Source organism: Erinaceus europaeus, chromosome 7, assembly GCF_950295315.1.
Source record: "Erinaceus europaeus chromosome 7, mEriEur2.1, whole genome shotgun sequence".
Classification (NCBI taxonomy): domain Eukaryota; kingdom Metazoa; phylum Chordata; class Mammalia; order Eulipotyphla; family Erinaceidae; genus Erinaceus; species Erinaceus europaeus.
The window spans coordinates 62,369,240-62,384,088 of NC_080168.1; the positions used below are offsets into that span (position 1 = coordinate 62,369,240).

The 14,849-nt window shown below is 44.4% G+C and overlaps 1 protein-coding gene across 5 annotated transcripts in view; it reads left to right on the plus strand.

Moving 5' to 3' along the window:
* Window positions 1-697: 697 nt before the first annotated feature.
* Window positions 698-14,849, plus strand: part of IRAG2 (inositol 1,4,5-triphosphate receptor associated 2) — a 70,434-nt gene continuing 56,282 nt past the window's right edge. For 3 of the 5 annotated variants that reach the window (XM_060194535.1, XM_060194536.1, XM_060194537.1), the window contains exon 1: window positions 972-1,459. The gene's annotated coding sequence lies outside the window, so the exon portion shown is untranslated. Of the gene's footprint in view, window positions 800-970; window positions 1,460-14,849 lie in introns of those variants that run through there. The other 2 variants (XM_060194534.1, XM_060194533.1) reach the window with 2 other exon arrangements.

Here is a 14,849-nt window from a genome sequence, read left to right on the forward strand (position 1 = left end):
GCTGTGCTCAGGTCTCATTTATGCCCTGACTGAGGATGATGAAGACCGAGTTCTTCATTCTCTTATCTTCTCCTTTATGCTCTTCTCCCCTTTTATCCCCTTCTCTAGTGAAAGTGATCTACAATATACTAATACCATATCTGTCACTGTGACCTCATTCTGAACAACAGGCTACGGTTGCTAAGGACTAAGAATGGCACTCATGGGAAACAGGCGGGCTATTCCAGTTGTCACTGAAGAAACAAGTTTTTTGTTTTAAAGATTTTTAAAATCTTTGATTTAATTTGATAGGGCAGAGAGAAATTGAGAGGGGAAGGGGTGATAGAGAAGATAGAGACCTGCAGACATGCTTTACCACTTGGAAAGCTTTTCCCCTGCAGGTGGGGGAGCAGAGGATTGAACCCTGATCCTTGTGCATGGTGACAGGTGCACTTAACAAGGCATGCCACCACCCAGCATCTTTAAGCGTGGCGGGGGGGGGGGAAGCTGGGGGTTGTCACAGTAATCAATATGCTGGCTTTGACCGGAACGCTCTGTGTGTGTAGTATATTCATAAGAAGGTAGATACTTTCACTCTTTCCTCTGATGTCTGTTTGTCACGACTTCCCAAAGGGGTGGCTCTGTTGAAATGTCACCGATGGCTTGTGGTTTGAACTTTTTTTTTTAACTCCAGGCAGAAGAAGCAAGAAGAAGTTGTGAAACAAGTGCAGAAAGATGTTAGCAGCCGGAAATCAACCTCAGGAAAGGAAAAGAAGGATGGAAAGTCAGCTGTCAGCACCTGGAAGAAGTGGAGGTGCAGGTAGGGTGTCTGGGACAGCATGGCATTGGGGGTGAGGGGAGGCTAAAGGGGGGAGGTGTCTCCAGTTGAGCTTAAAACCACGAAGTAGAAATGGAAGAGGAATCAGAAAAAAAAAAAAAAAAAAAGCCCCAAGAGGAACTGTGCTGTTCAGTCCCTGTGACCAGCCTGAGCGGAGGAAGTACAGGGGAGAGTTGGCAGAGGCGGTGGCAACAGCCGGCTGATGAAACAGGCAACTCTGCAGGGGTGTGTGTGCAGGTTGTCATTATCAGTCCTCCCTGTGCTGTAGGAAGAGCTGTGGTTCCCAAGCCCATGCAGACACGGCTCTGCAGAAGTTGAATGGAGGAAGCAAGCTTATCACTTCCCTGAGAAGAAAAGCACATTTTCAGTTTCACTGGCCGAACACCACAGAGAGGACTCTCTTGATCTCTCTCTTATCTCTCTCTGCCTGGCCCAGCACTAACCTTTAGGATCCAGGACCAAGAGATCCAGGATCCAGGCCACCCTGCCCACCTCCCCACCCCCGCCCAGGAGAAAGCCCAGTGTTTGCTGTAGAAATTGGAGGAAACAGTTTCAGAACAACAGGATCTTTGGACTATAAATACCCAAGGAGGCGGCGGGGGACTTGTCAGAAGCACAAACGGAGGACGAGGAAACTGAAAAGTGAGTAGCAAACATGCCTTAAAGTGCTCCCACTCGGTACACTCTGAGGTGAGGGGCCTGAGGACTCTGAGGCATTTCTCTAGACCAGAGCTGCTCTCTCAGTGATGAGTTTAGGCCAGTGGCAGGGCTCCTGAAAGTACATTGGGGCCTATTGGAGGGGCTAGCCTAGGTGCCCGGAGGCTGGCTTAACCATTCATTTTCCCGTCTGTCTGTTTAGAGTCACCCACGCCTGCTAGTTCTTAAAAAAAAAAAAAAAAACTACAGAAAATTGTTCTGTATTCCTCAAAATAAACAGGGGTTGGGGGTCAGGGAGTAGGAAGAACCCTGCGTGCGTGGGATATTTCAGCTCTAAAGACCACTTTCCATATTGAGCCAGACTTGATAAGTTCATTCTCACCCATCGTATGGTAGAAAGAGACCCAGGGTCTCTGTCTGCTCTAGTGATTTTAGGGTTGATCAAAAAGGCCTGTCCATTCAATGTAGATCACCTAGTAATTATGTGTCAGAGGGCTTTGTGAGTGAAAATGGGTTCTTTCACAGGTATGTTTGTAGCCACGAGAGTCGCTGTCACACCCTGTATCATCTAAACATACAGATGTCTCTATCAAGGATACAGGCAAGAAGGTAGTTGTCAAGTGACACATGTCAGACGACTTCTAGGCTTATTCTAGAAACATAAATTTAATGAAAAGCTTATTTGACCATGTGTCAGATGGCTGTATTTTGTTCAGCTGAGCTTTTTCTAGCAATGCAAACATTCTCTTTATAGAAAGTTACTGGTTTCCATAAAAAACCAGTGGGATATAAACTCAAGGTAAGCTGGAGATGAGAAATGTTTGCGTGTGTGTGTGTGGAGGGTGGATTTATTGAATCTATTGTTATCTGAGAGAGCTGCTTAAGAGTTGAGAGGGACTAATTCCAAAATAGTAATGGTTGTTCAAATCAAATATTTGATTACAAAATTTAGGGGCCAGGCAGTGACACATATTACAGTACACAAGGACCCAGTTTCAAGCCCCTGGTCCCCACCTGTGCAGGGGGTGTGTGGGGGGAGCTACAGAGAGGTGAAACTAGGTTGTAGGTGTCTCTCTATCTCTTTCCCTCTGATTCCCCCTCTCCTCTCAGTTTCTTACTGTCTCTGTCCAATAATAAATAAATAAGAATATTTTGAATTTTTTAAAAAGCAGAACCTTGTAGGACTTATTTTCCAATAATGGTTAAGTACCCGATTATTCCCCATGTCAGACAGTGTAAGGCATGTTTCCTGTTACATAATCTATTTTCAGATTGCTCAGAGGAGCTGGGGGGGGTACTTTTGTGATCAGAGACCTTCTTGTTGAGACAGGAATAATAAGATTGTTTCAAGTTTGACTTAAGGCATGTTTCCTTGAGACCACTGGCTTAGAGGACTGGGTCATTTGGTCCAGTTATATTTATCTCTTGATGAAATCCGTAAGATATACCATAGTTTTAAGAAAGTAAGACCTCATCTCTTCCTGCCCCCCCCCACCTGGACTTCTTTTTCTTTATCATATCTCCCTTGAAAAACCAACTTTTATAACTTAACCTTAAGGGTTTAGTCTTTTATCATGAACTTGCTGTTGCCTCCCCAGTCTACCCTCAGGATCTAAGTCATTCAAATACTGTTCAAAGCAGAGCTTACAGGCTACCTGGAGGGTAGAGGCAAGTCCCTCATCCTCTCTGGATAAAGCAGAAGAGGGCATCCTTTCTCTCTTTAAAAGTTTTTATTAGTGATTTAATATTAATATACAAAATTAGAAGATAATAGTGGTCTACACCCATACAGTTACCACCACCAGCATTCTGTGTCCTCATCCCTTCCATTGAAAACTGAATATTTCTCCCAAGGTCACAGATATGGGCTGATTCTATAACTGTCTATCTGTATTTATGTGTATATGTATATATATTTTTTCTCGTCTTTTTTTCCTGTAGCCCTGCCTTCACTTCCTTTCTAAGTCACCCTTATACCTACTACTATTTCCATGTATCTTTCCTTTTTTCCTCTTCTCTCTCAGATAAGAGAAACAGTGCCTGACTTCCTCTGCTGTTTTCCAGATTCACTTCCCTTTCAGTGATGGTATAAAAACAAAATTCCTGGTGACAGACATGTCAGGTCCTGGTGAAGTGGAGGTGCAGAGCCCTCTGGTTTATTTCCCCTATCATTTATCCCTCTGGTAGTATGGACCAAAGATCTTTATGGGTTGCAGAAGGTGGGAGGTATAGCTTCTGTAATTGCTTCTCTGCTGGACATGGGTGTTGGCAGGTGGATCCATATCCCCAGCCTGTTTCTAGCTCTCTAGTGGGGTAGGTCTCTGGCATCCTTTCTCTTGAGTGACACACAACCTGCCTGGTGTTCTGAAGTTCTCTCTTACTTGGCTGCATATCTCTTCTGTTTAAAGAAGGCTTTCACAACAAGATACTGCCCTTTTTCAGGCCACAGTGTTCTCGAAGGCAAGTTCTTGGGAAAGACTGCACACATGCCAGTGGGGTGGAGCAACTATCACACGAGTATACTCTCCTTAACACAGGCCAACATTGCTTCCCCACACATGCTCTGCAGTCTGAGTCAGAAGATAAGCCCAGTGAAGTTCCTTTGGTTCGCCTGAACCTCCCTAGTTAGTGTTTAAGTGTTTAAGGCTGTTGCTTTCAGCTGCCTCTGAGGATGATTCATGAGCAAACTGGGGATGTAAGCTTTTATTTTTTCCACTTTGTGCCAAATGTGCGTGCCGGGGACAATGTACACAAATGGGAACTAGGAAGTGAGTTATTTGGTGATGTGAGAGGAGATACCTATCTTGAGCTTAATGCTGAGTAAATAATGTCCATGTTCCCGAGTGCTGCTTGGACAGGACCGATGCATGAGGCAGATGAGCTTGCCTCTCTGAGATGAGATCTATTTGCTTTCCTGGGGCTATCATGGAGGTGGACTTTTGAGAGGACATGCACAAGCTGCCGGGATCTCTCATGTGCACACCACATAGTAGGCAAGTTAGACTGCCTACTATGCTTCTTATATTTTTTAAAAAATTATTTTATTTATCTATGAGAAAGATAGGAGGAAGGAGAGAAAGAACCAGATGTTATTCTACTACATGTGCTGCTGGGGATTGAACTCTGGACCTCATGCTTGCAAGTCCAACATTTTATCCACTGTGCCATCTCTTGGACCACACCTTTCTTGTATTCTTTACTCACTTTCCATCCTTATCTAACATGACATCATCATGGAGTCATTAATCTTCTAAAGACTGAGGGAACCGGGGCCAGGTGGTGCATTTGGTTGAATGCACTTGTTACCATGTGCAAGGAACCCCCTGGTTCAATTCCCTGATCCCACTTGCAGGGAGGAAGCTTTGCAAGTGGTGAAGCAGTGCTGCAGGTGTCTCTTTTTATGTTTTTATTTTTTTTTCATTTTGTTGAGTAGAGAGAAACTGAAATGAGAAGAAGAGACAGAGAGGGAGAGAGAAAGAGAGACACCTGCAACACTTTTCGGAAAGGTTTCCCACTGCAGGTAGGGACCAAGAGCTCAAACCCGGGCCTTGTGCTTGCCCAGGGGCTCCACCACCCAGCCCCACAGCAGGCATCTCTCTTTCTCCCTCTATTCCCTATTCCCCTCCCAATTTCTCTCTATCCGATAAATTAAAAAACATTTTAATTTTATTCTTACACAAATATATATTCAACATATTATATATTTTCAGTTTATAAAGAGAGTGAGGGACTTAACTTTCAGAACCATAAACATGTCTTTAGGAAGAAGCTCTTGTGGTCTTTAACTCCTTTACACATTGGACATAGATACCATCTGGGTATGAACATAACAGGTTCGAAGGGGCTTGCGATAGGGACATTCTTCTTTGACCTGCCCATCACCTAGAGTGAGGGAGATAGGAAGCAGATACTTGCTGCCAGGCTTTGAGGATGGATTCAAGGAGAGGTGCAGATCCTGGGCAGAAATGAGCCAGGAGTGGGGAGTAAGGTTATAGAAGCACTTAAGCATAGAAAGCATGAGATGAGGAGAAACCAAGGATAAAAATCAAAGCTCTAACTTGGTTAGAAGCTTTGAGTGTATGGAGACTCAATTTTAGCACGTGTGATCAGCAGCATGGAAAGATTGGAGGCTGTGCATGCAGTGATCAAGCGGGTGGCATCTGAGGCTTCACAGTGAGTCTTCTTATGGGCTGCACACAAGCCCTCACCCCAGATAGTGGGACACATTGTCCTCCATCACTAGTTTACACACAGCATGTGCGGAACGAGAGGCAGGGCCCGTGCACAGGGGGTGTTGGTCTGTTCTGCTTGAGTCTGTTTCTAGCATGCAAGTGGGCCCCATTCTCTCTTGGTCAATGAAGAAGGATGAGAACTAGAATATGCACATTATAGGGTTCCATTTGCAATTTTCTTAGAAGTGGGATCTGAACTGGTGCAAGTGGAAGCCTAACGTGCAATGGAAAGGTGGAAGGGAGGGCTTGGGAGATAGCATCATGGTTACACAGAAAAAACTTCCATGCCTGAGGCTCTGAGGTACCAGATTTAATCCCCAGCACCACCATAAGGCAGAAATGAGCAGTGTTCTAGTCCCTCTCTCTCACAGAGACAGCCAGAAATCAAGAGGGTGGGGGAAACATATATATATATATATATATATATATATATAGAGAGAGAGAGAGAGAGAGAGAGAGACCTGCAGCCCTACTTTACCACTCATGAAGCTTTCTCCCTGTGGGTGGGGACTGGGGCCTTGAACCTAGGTCCTTGCACATTGTAGCATGTGCATTCAACCAGATGTGCCACCATCCAGTCCCTGAACTAACTTTTTCTCTCTCCCTTTCTTTCTCATATTAAATGATTATTTTTTTAAAAAGAAAGATAGGGGAGTTGGGTGGTAGTGCAGTGGGTTAAACGCACGTGGCCCAAAGTGCAAGGACCGGGGTGAGGATCCCAGTTCAAGCCCCCAGGTCCCCACCTGCAGGGGAGTCACTTCACAAACAGTGAAGTAGGTCTGCAGGTGTCTATCTTTCTCTTCCCCTCTGTTTTCCCTTCCTCTCTCCATTTCTTTGTCTGTCCTATCCAACACCGATGACATCAGTAGCAACTACAAGAATAACTACAACAATAAAAAACAAGGGCAACAAAGGGAATAAATAAATAAATATTTTTTAAAAAGAAAAACAGAAAGATGGGAGGGAATTCTTAATTTGGGGGCAGCAGAAGCCCTTACAATTTTTGTTTTTGTGTGTCTTGTTTGTTTTAATGAGAGAGAGAGATTGAGCAAGAACACTGCTCATAACTGGCTGATGGTGGTGCAGGGCATTGAACCTGGAACCCCAGAGCATCAGGCATGGAAATCTCTTTGCATCAGCCTATGTGCACCCTCCCACCCCCTCCCCAGCTTAATTTTAAGGTCATAAAAAACAAGTGTCTTTACCTGGGCCATCCTCCCCAGAGAATCCAGGCCCCCCAAAGAATCCACCTAGGTGGGAACCCCTACCCCAACCATGGCAATCTGACTTCACGTCCATCTGCATTTTCTTGGCACACCCACCCCCCAGCACGGAGCCATCTAATGCTTGAGGCATCTCTGCTCTTCTGTGCTGGTGCGTTTCCAGTGAGGCAGCCATCTTGACATGGAGTCCTGGTGATCAAGGTCTTTTCCCAGTGCCTCTTAGGCAGACTGTGAAACATGGAACTTAGCTTTCACAGTGTTGTACAGACAAAGGCAGTGGCCTCTTTCTGGCTATCTCAGAAAACCCTGTTACTTAGCTCTTTACTTATTTTCTATTTTCAAAAGAAAAACTGGGGGCCATGTGGCAGCACAGTGGGTTAGGCGCACATGGAGCAAAGCACAAGGACCAGCACAAGGATCCTAGTTCAGGCACCTGGCTCCACATCTGCAGGAGGGGTTGCTTCACAAGCTGTGAAGCAGGTATGCAGGTGTCTGTCTTTGTCTCCCCCTCTGTTTTCCCCTCCTCTCTCAATTTTTCTGTCCTATCCAACAATAGAAATGGCAACAATAACAACAACAAGGGTAACAAAATGGGAAAAATGGCCTTCAGGAGCAGTGGCTTTGTGGTGCAGGCTCCAAGCCCCAGCAATAAACCTGAAGGCAAATAAATAAATAAATAAATAAATAAATAAATAAATATAATTGTAATGCTTTAATATTGATTTATAAAATTATGAGATAATAGGTATAATCCCACAGTGTTCCCACCACCAGAGTTCTGTGTTCCTATTCCCTCCAGTGGAAACTGCAGTAGCTCTCACAGGGTCACAGATATGGGTTGACTGTTATTTCTATAACTATCTATATATGTATTTACTTGTGCATTTTTCTATAGTCCTGCCTTCTCTTTCTAAGTTATACCTACACCTGTTTGTTCTGCTGAAAGTCCTTTTTTCTTCTCTCTTCAGGTCATGATGGAATTGGAGTTTAGAGTCCTCTCTAATCTTTCTCTGTAGCTCTTGTCACCTTAAAGTTCACATCACAAAATAGTCAGGACTTAAATGGACTATTCAACCAGCTGAGCTAATGTACAATAAATAGAAGACTTAAGACACACACACCTCAAAAGCTTCCTTGTGTTACATCCATTCTTACATACACCCTCACCTCTCTTCCCCACCCCTTCCCCGGGAGCTGTCACTCAATCTGATGTCTGTGGCAGATGGGTTAGTTATCCTGCCCCAGAGCAGAAATACGCTGGTGTGCACTCTTGGTATGTCTTTTTCATTCAGCGCTGGTATTTTATTAGAGACTCATCCATGTTGTGTACATCAGTGGTGTGTGGCCTTGGTGTGAACATGCTCCAATTTGATTATCTCCTCTTGTGTTGTTCTTACGTTCAGAGTTAAGGAGAATAGTGAGTGTATGTGTGTGTGGGTGGGGAGTGGCACCCCTGGTTAAGTGCACATATTATCATGCACAAGGTCCAGGTTCAAGCCCTCAGTACCCAACTAGAGGGGGACTCTTCAAGCTGTGAAGCAGGGCTGCAGGTGTCTGTGTCTCTCTCTCTCTCTCTCTCCTTCTCTACCTCTTCTTCCCTCTCAATTTCTCTCTGTTCTATCAAATAAAGTTTAAGAAAACTTAAAAAAAAAAAGAGAATATTAGGGTTATCACGAGGGAAAGTTGCTATGAACATCTGGCAGGTTCTCTGGCCACACATTTTCCTGTGACCTGAGGTGAGACCTGGGGATGAAGCTGCTAGGTCATTGCATACTTAGAGTGCTTACTTTGTTTTGTTTTGTTTTTTGTTTAAGAAACTGCCAAGCGGTTTTCTGTTTAGCCCACCCTCAACCCCAGTAACCATGGTTCCAGGTGTTGTACAGCCCCAATGTTTGGAATTTTTATCTTTCTCATTTTAGCTTATCTATTGAGTATTTTTTAAAAATAATTTGATTACATAATGGGCGGGGGTGGGGAGAGAAAACCAGAGTATCACTTGTGTACATGTGATACTGGGAATTGAACTTATGAACTTCATGCTTGAGAGAACAAGAGTTTATCCATTATGCTACTTCCTGGGTCCCTCTACTGGGTCTCATGGTCCTCACAAGTGCTGGCTGGATTTTGCATATAAATTTTTTAAATAAATAATGATAATGAAAGAGAAGCCAGAACACCCCTTGACTTTATATAAGATGATGCCAGGATTTGAACCTATTTTCTCTGAGGTCTCAAGCATGTAAGTCTTGTGCACTAACAGACTGAGCTATTTCCCCAGTCTGCCTTTCCTCTTCCTCCTCCTCCTCCTCCTCCTTTTTCTTCACCTCCAGGGTTATCACTGAGGCTCAGTGCCAGCACTACAAATACACTGCTCCTGTTAGCCATTTTTTCCATTTTATTAGATATGACAGAGAGAAATTGAGTGAGGAAGGGAAGATAGAGAGGTGAAGAGAGATCTGCTTCACCAATTGTGAAGCATCCCCCCCTGCAGGTGGGGTAGCCAGGGGCTCGAACCTGTGTGGTCACTGCACTTAATACTATGTGTGCTTAACCAGATATGCTACCATCCATCCCCTTCTGAACACCTTCTCTTGTTGAAGTTTCTAAGTATTTTACCCATTTTTCAAATTAGGTCATTTATCCTTTCTTGCTATTAAGTGGCAGAATTTCTTCATATATATATATATATATATACATATATATATATGAAGAAATTATAGTTATATATTATATAATTATGTTCTACTAGTTTGTGGCTCTCCCAGAATACTTTATGTTCAACACATAACTTTCTTTTTAAAAAATTTTTATTACCTTTATTATTGGATAGAGATAGCCAGAAATTGAGAGGAAGGGAGAGAGAGAGAGAGAGAGAAAGACACCTGCAGCCCTGTTTCACCACTTATGAAGCTTTCTCCCTGTAGGTGGGGACCAGAGGCTCAAACCTGGGTCCTTGCACACTGTAACATGTGCGCTCAACCATGTGCACCTCCCCCCATCTTTCTAGAACACGAGGCAGCACACTCTGTGATACAGAAGCCCACGCCCTGCACGTGTCAGCTCTCACTGACAGCTAACATTATCACAGCCCTAATTTATAGCTTTGCTTTTTTCAACAACCTGCTCATTGCAGAAGCTTTGCCCGGGAACCTCATTGCATAATCATTCAGAAAGTGGCTGTAGCTCAGCTTCTTTCACAGGCCATGCACCCGAAGCTCCTGGCTGCCCGACCTCTGTCCCAGCTGAACCCAGCTGGGATACAGTGGCCATGGCTACATCTTCCAGGAGACCCCAGGGTCCTCGGGGTGCTGAGGCTAGAGCTTCAAGCCCAGGCAAGCTTGCAAAGAGGAGGCAAAGCAGGGCCTGCCAGCCAACTGGGGGGCAGCATTGTGAAACACAGAGTCATCGCTGCACCTTGCACAATGCGTCTGTGGAAAACACAGTGAGACCGGGTTCGAGATGGACCGTGTCTAAAGCCCAAGCTTGCTGCATGGGAAAGCAGAGGGACCCTCTAAGTTGTGTGACACTGACTCGTTCCTGCTGAAACCTGGGCTCACTGGAGACAGTGTGTAGGACGGGGTGTAAGGGGACACGTAGGGCCTGGGCTGCCCTATAGTAGCTTGGCAGGGAGGAGGGCTGAGCTAACACAGAGCATGTTACCAGATGCAGTCCAAACTGGAATTCTTTGTCTTTTTTGATAGTTTTTTTAAAGTTTTTATTAACTTTATTTATTTATTGGATAGAGACAGCCAGAAGTTGAAGGAAAGGGGGAGATAAAGAGGGGAGACCTGCAGCTCTGCTTCACCACATGTGAAGCTTTCCCCCAGAAGATGGGAGACTAGAGTCTTGAATCTGGGTCCTTGCACACTATAACATATGTGCTCAACCAGGTGTGCCACCACCCAATATTTCTTTATTTTAATGAAAGAGATGGAGAGATCAGAGCCCTGCTCAACTCTGGCTTATGGTGGTGCTAAGAATTGAATTGGCAGCTCAGAGCTTCAGGCATGGAAGTCTTTTGCAGAATCATTAGGCTATCTCCCCAGCCCAACAGATTGTGTTTCTTTTTCTTCAGATTTTTAATTTTTTATCTTTATTTGTTGGATATAGACACTCAGAAATTGAGAGGGAAGGGGATGATAGAGAAGAAGAGAGACAGAGACACCTATAGCACTGCTTCACCATTTGTGAGGCTTTCCCCCTGCAGGTGGGCATCTGGGAGCTCAAACCTGGGTCCTTGCACCCTGTAACATGGTGCTCAACCAGGTATGCCACCACCTGGCCCCCAGATTGTGTTTCATTAAAAAAATTTTTTTTTTGCCTCCAGGGTTATTGTTGGGGCTTGGTGCCTGCATTATGAATCCACTGCTCCTGGAGGCCATTTTTCCCATTTTGTTGCCCTTGTTGTTACCCTTATTGTTGTCATTGCTGTTGTTGTTGGATAGGACAGAGAAATCAAAAGGGGGCGAGAAAGATAGACACCTGAAGACCTGCTTCACTGCCTGTGAAGCGACCCCCCTGCAGGTGGGGACCTGGGGGCTCAAATCAGGATCATCATGCTGGTCTTTGCACTTTGCGCCATGTGCACTTAACCCACTGCACTACTGCCTGACTCCCCAGATTGTGTTTTTAACACTAGGTCAGACTTAACTGAGAAATAAGTCATTTTACCAAAGTCTATTATTAATTATTATTATTATTATTTTTATTTATTGGATAGTGATAGCTGGAAGTGGAGAAGGGGGAGGTAGAGAGGTAGAGAAACCCTGTAGCTGTGCTTTACCACTCACAAAGCTTTCCTCCTGCAGGTGGGGGACTGGGGGCTTGAACCTGGGTCCTTGCATTTTTTAATATGTGTGCTCAACCAGGTATGCCACCACCTGGCTCCACTGGAGGTATATTCTCAAACGGGCACTGGTGGTTGTTTCCCCCAACCCCCACATTTGAATGAAGCTCTAAACTCCTTTCTGTCACAGGGTCTGTCAAGACATCCAGGAACGAGTTCACTGTCTTTATTCCCTCTCTGGCAAAACATTCTTTTTTTTTGTCTATAAATGAAGAGCAAGTGGCAGAATGCCTAAAAAGTCCCCTTGGATAAATGGAGCTGAAAAGGTCTCCATTTCTAAGTATGTTTTAACCATCCTAAGAATGCTAATAAAACTGTCTATTTGGATGTAACTGTGATAAATGCCTATCTCTTGGGGCAATGCCACAATTTGATTCATCTAAAATTTTTACTGCTTTGTGCTTTCTCTCCAACAAGCTACTTTGATCTGTGTGTGTGTGTGTGTCTAAAGATTTCAGGGGTGAGGGACTGGGCAGTGGTGCACGTGCTACCATGTGCAAAGACCCAGATTCAAGCCCCCCAGCTCCCCATCTACCATGGTGTGGGTGGAGGGGATAGTGAAGTAGAACTGTAGGTTTCTCTCTTCTTCTCCCCTGCTATTTCCCCCTCACCTATTGATTTCTCTCTGTCTTGTCAAATAACAAGTAAAGAGGAAGGGAAAAAAATGGCCATTGGGAGCAGTGGATACATTATGTAGGCATCCAGCACCATTCATAACCCTGGTGCAATAAAAATAAATAAATAAAAATCAATTAAAACAGTGACAAAACCCATTCAATTTCCTGTTCTTGGCCTTTGCATTTCACTACTGGAACGGGATAGCAGGGCTAGGTAGTAGAGGTTTATAATTATTCTTTCCTTTTCTTACCAGAGCACTGCTCAGCTCTGTCTTATGGTGGTAGGTGGGGTGGGGGGAAATGAACCTGTGACTTTGGAGCCACAGGCATGAGAGCCTCTTTGCATAACCATAATACTATCTACCCCCTGCCCTTGAAGTTTATAATTATAAACGTGTCTCTTAACATATAATGTAGGATAAAAAAGGGTGGGAGCTACTCTTGAACCTGAAAGGTGTTGTGTCTTTGTGACCATTGTCTGTGAATGTGCCCCCACCACATCCTCACGGCAGAGCTGTTGAGATGGAGAATTTCTTCCATGTTGTCTCTTGACCTGCTCAGATTAATCCAGAAATCACTTCAAGAGCAATTTGGCAAGTTTAAACTTTCTGAAATGACTTATTGCCCATGGTGAATCAGCAGTAATATGCCAACACTTAATCTCATAATTTATTGGTACTCTCAGAACTCTTAGGCTCCAAACTTTCCTTTGAGAGAGTATCAGATAAGAGATAGATAGCTACTTCTTTGCTTTATCATATAGATCACACAATCCTGGTAACAACCTCTCTATGTCCACCATAGTAGCTTTTTAAAAAATATTTTATTTTTCCTTTTTGTTCTTGTTTTTTCATTGTTGTAGTAGTTATTACTGTTGTTATTGATGTCGTTGTTGTTAGATAGAACAGAGAGAAATGGAGGAGGGAAAGACGGCGGGGAGAGAAAGACAGACACTTTCAGACCTGCTTCACTGCTCCTTTTCTCCCTCTCTATCTCCCTTTCCCTCTCTATTTCTCTCTGTCCAATAACAAATTCTTTTATTTTTTTTCTTAAAGAAAAATGGCAGGGGAAAGGTGTTCCAATATGGGAGAATGAAATGAAGGAAATGTCAAGAGTAAGAAGACAAAATAAATGTTGGAGGAAGGGTCAGAGCTGGACAAGGCATATTGGAAGGCAGAGGGATTGGGCTGGGCCACAGTCAAATGTGTGTTTGGAGAACCAGATTCTAAGTATAGACTGCCACTCTGCTAGGATGCAGGGCTGTGTCACCTTAGGGAATACTCCAAGCATTGCCATCTCTCCTCACCACCTACATTTGGTTGAAAGCAAACATTAAAGACTAGCTCTGAGGTGCTGGGCAGTGGCACACCTGGTTAAGCACACATAGTACTAAGCACAAGGACCTGCATAAGGATCTGGGTTCAATCCTCTGCTCTCCACCTGCAGTGGGGACGCTTCACAAATGGTGAAGCAGGTCTGCAGGTGTCTTTCTCTCTCCCTCTCTGTCTCCCCCTACTCTATAAATTTCTGGCTGTCCTATCTAATAAAATGGAAAAAACGGCCACCAGGAGCAGAGGATTTGTAGTGCCAGCACCGAACCCCAGCGATAACCGGGGAGGCAAAACAAACAAACAAACAAACAAAAAAAACCCAGACAAATAAACAAAAACCAATTAGCTCTGAAAGGACAAAAGAAATAAGATGATAATTTGAGGTGGCTCACCTGGTAGGATGTACAAGGACCTGAGTTTGAGCCCCCTCAGCACCTCATGGAAGCACAATGGGGGAGGAAAGGGGGGTTCATGAGTGGTGGAGCAATGCCACTGTGTCTTGCCTTCTGTCTTTTGGCTCTTCCCCCTTCTGACCTGATGGGGAAAGAAGCAAAGTATGATGAGAGTAGGACAGTTGCACAGAGGCACCAGCAGCAAGAGAAAGAAGGTGTGTGTGTGGGGTATTGGCATGCTTGGGAGATTGCATAATGGTTCCACAAAAAGACTCTTGTGCTGGGCTGGGTGGTAGCACACCAGGTTAAGTGCACATGGTAAAAAGCCCAAGGACCAGCACAAGGTTCCTGGTTCGAGCCCCCAGCTCCCCACCTCCAGGGGACTGCTTCACAGGTGGTGAAGCAGGTCTGCAGGTGTCTGTCTTTCTCTCCCCCTCTCTGTCTTCTCCTTCTCTCTCCATTACTCTTTCCTATCCAACAACTACAATAACAGTAACAACAACAAAAAACAATGGAAAAAAGATGACAGCTAGGAGCACTAGATTCATAATGCAGGCAATGAGCTCCAGCGATAACCCTGGAGGCAAAATAAATAAATAAATAAATAAATAAAAGACTCTTGTGCCTGAGGCTCTGAGGTCCCAGGTTCAATCCCCTAGGTCACCATCAGCCAGAACTGAACAGTGCTCTTGTGAGGGATGCAAGGAGGGAAAAAAAGAGAAAAAGGAGGTGGT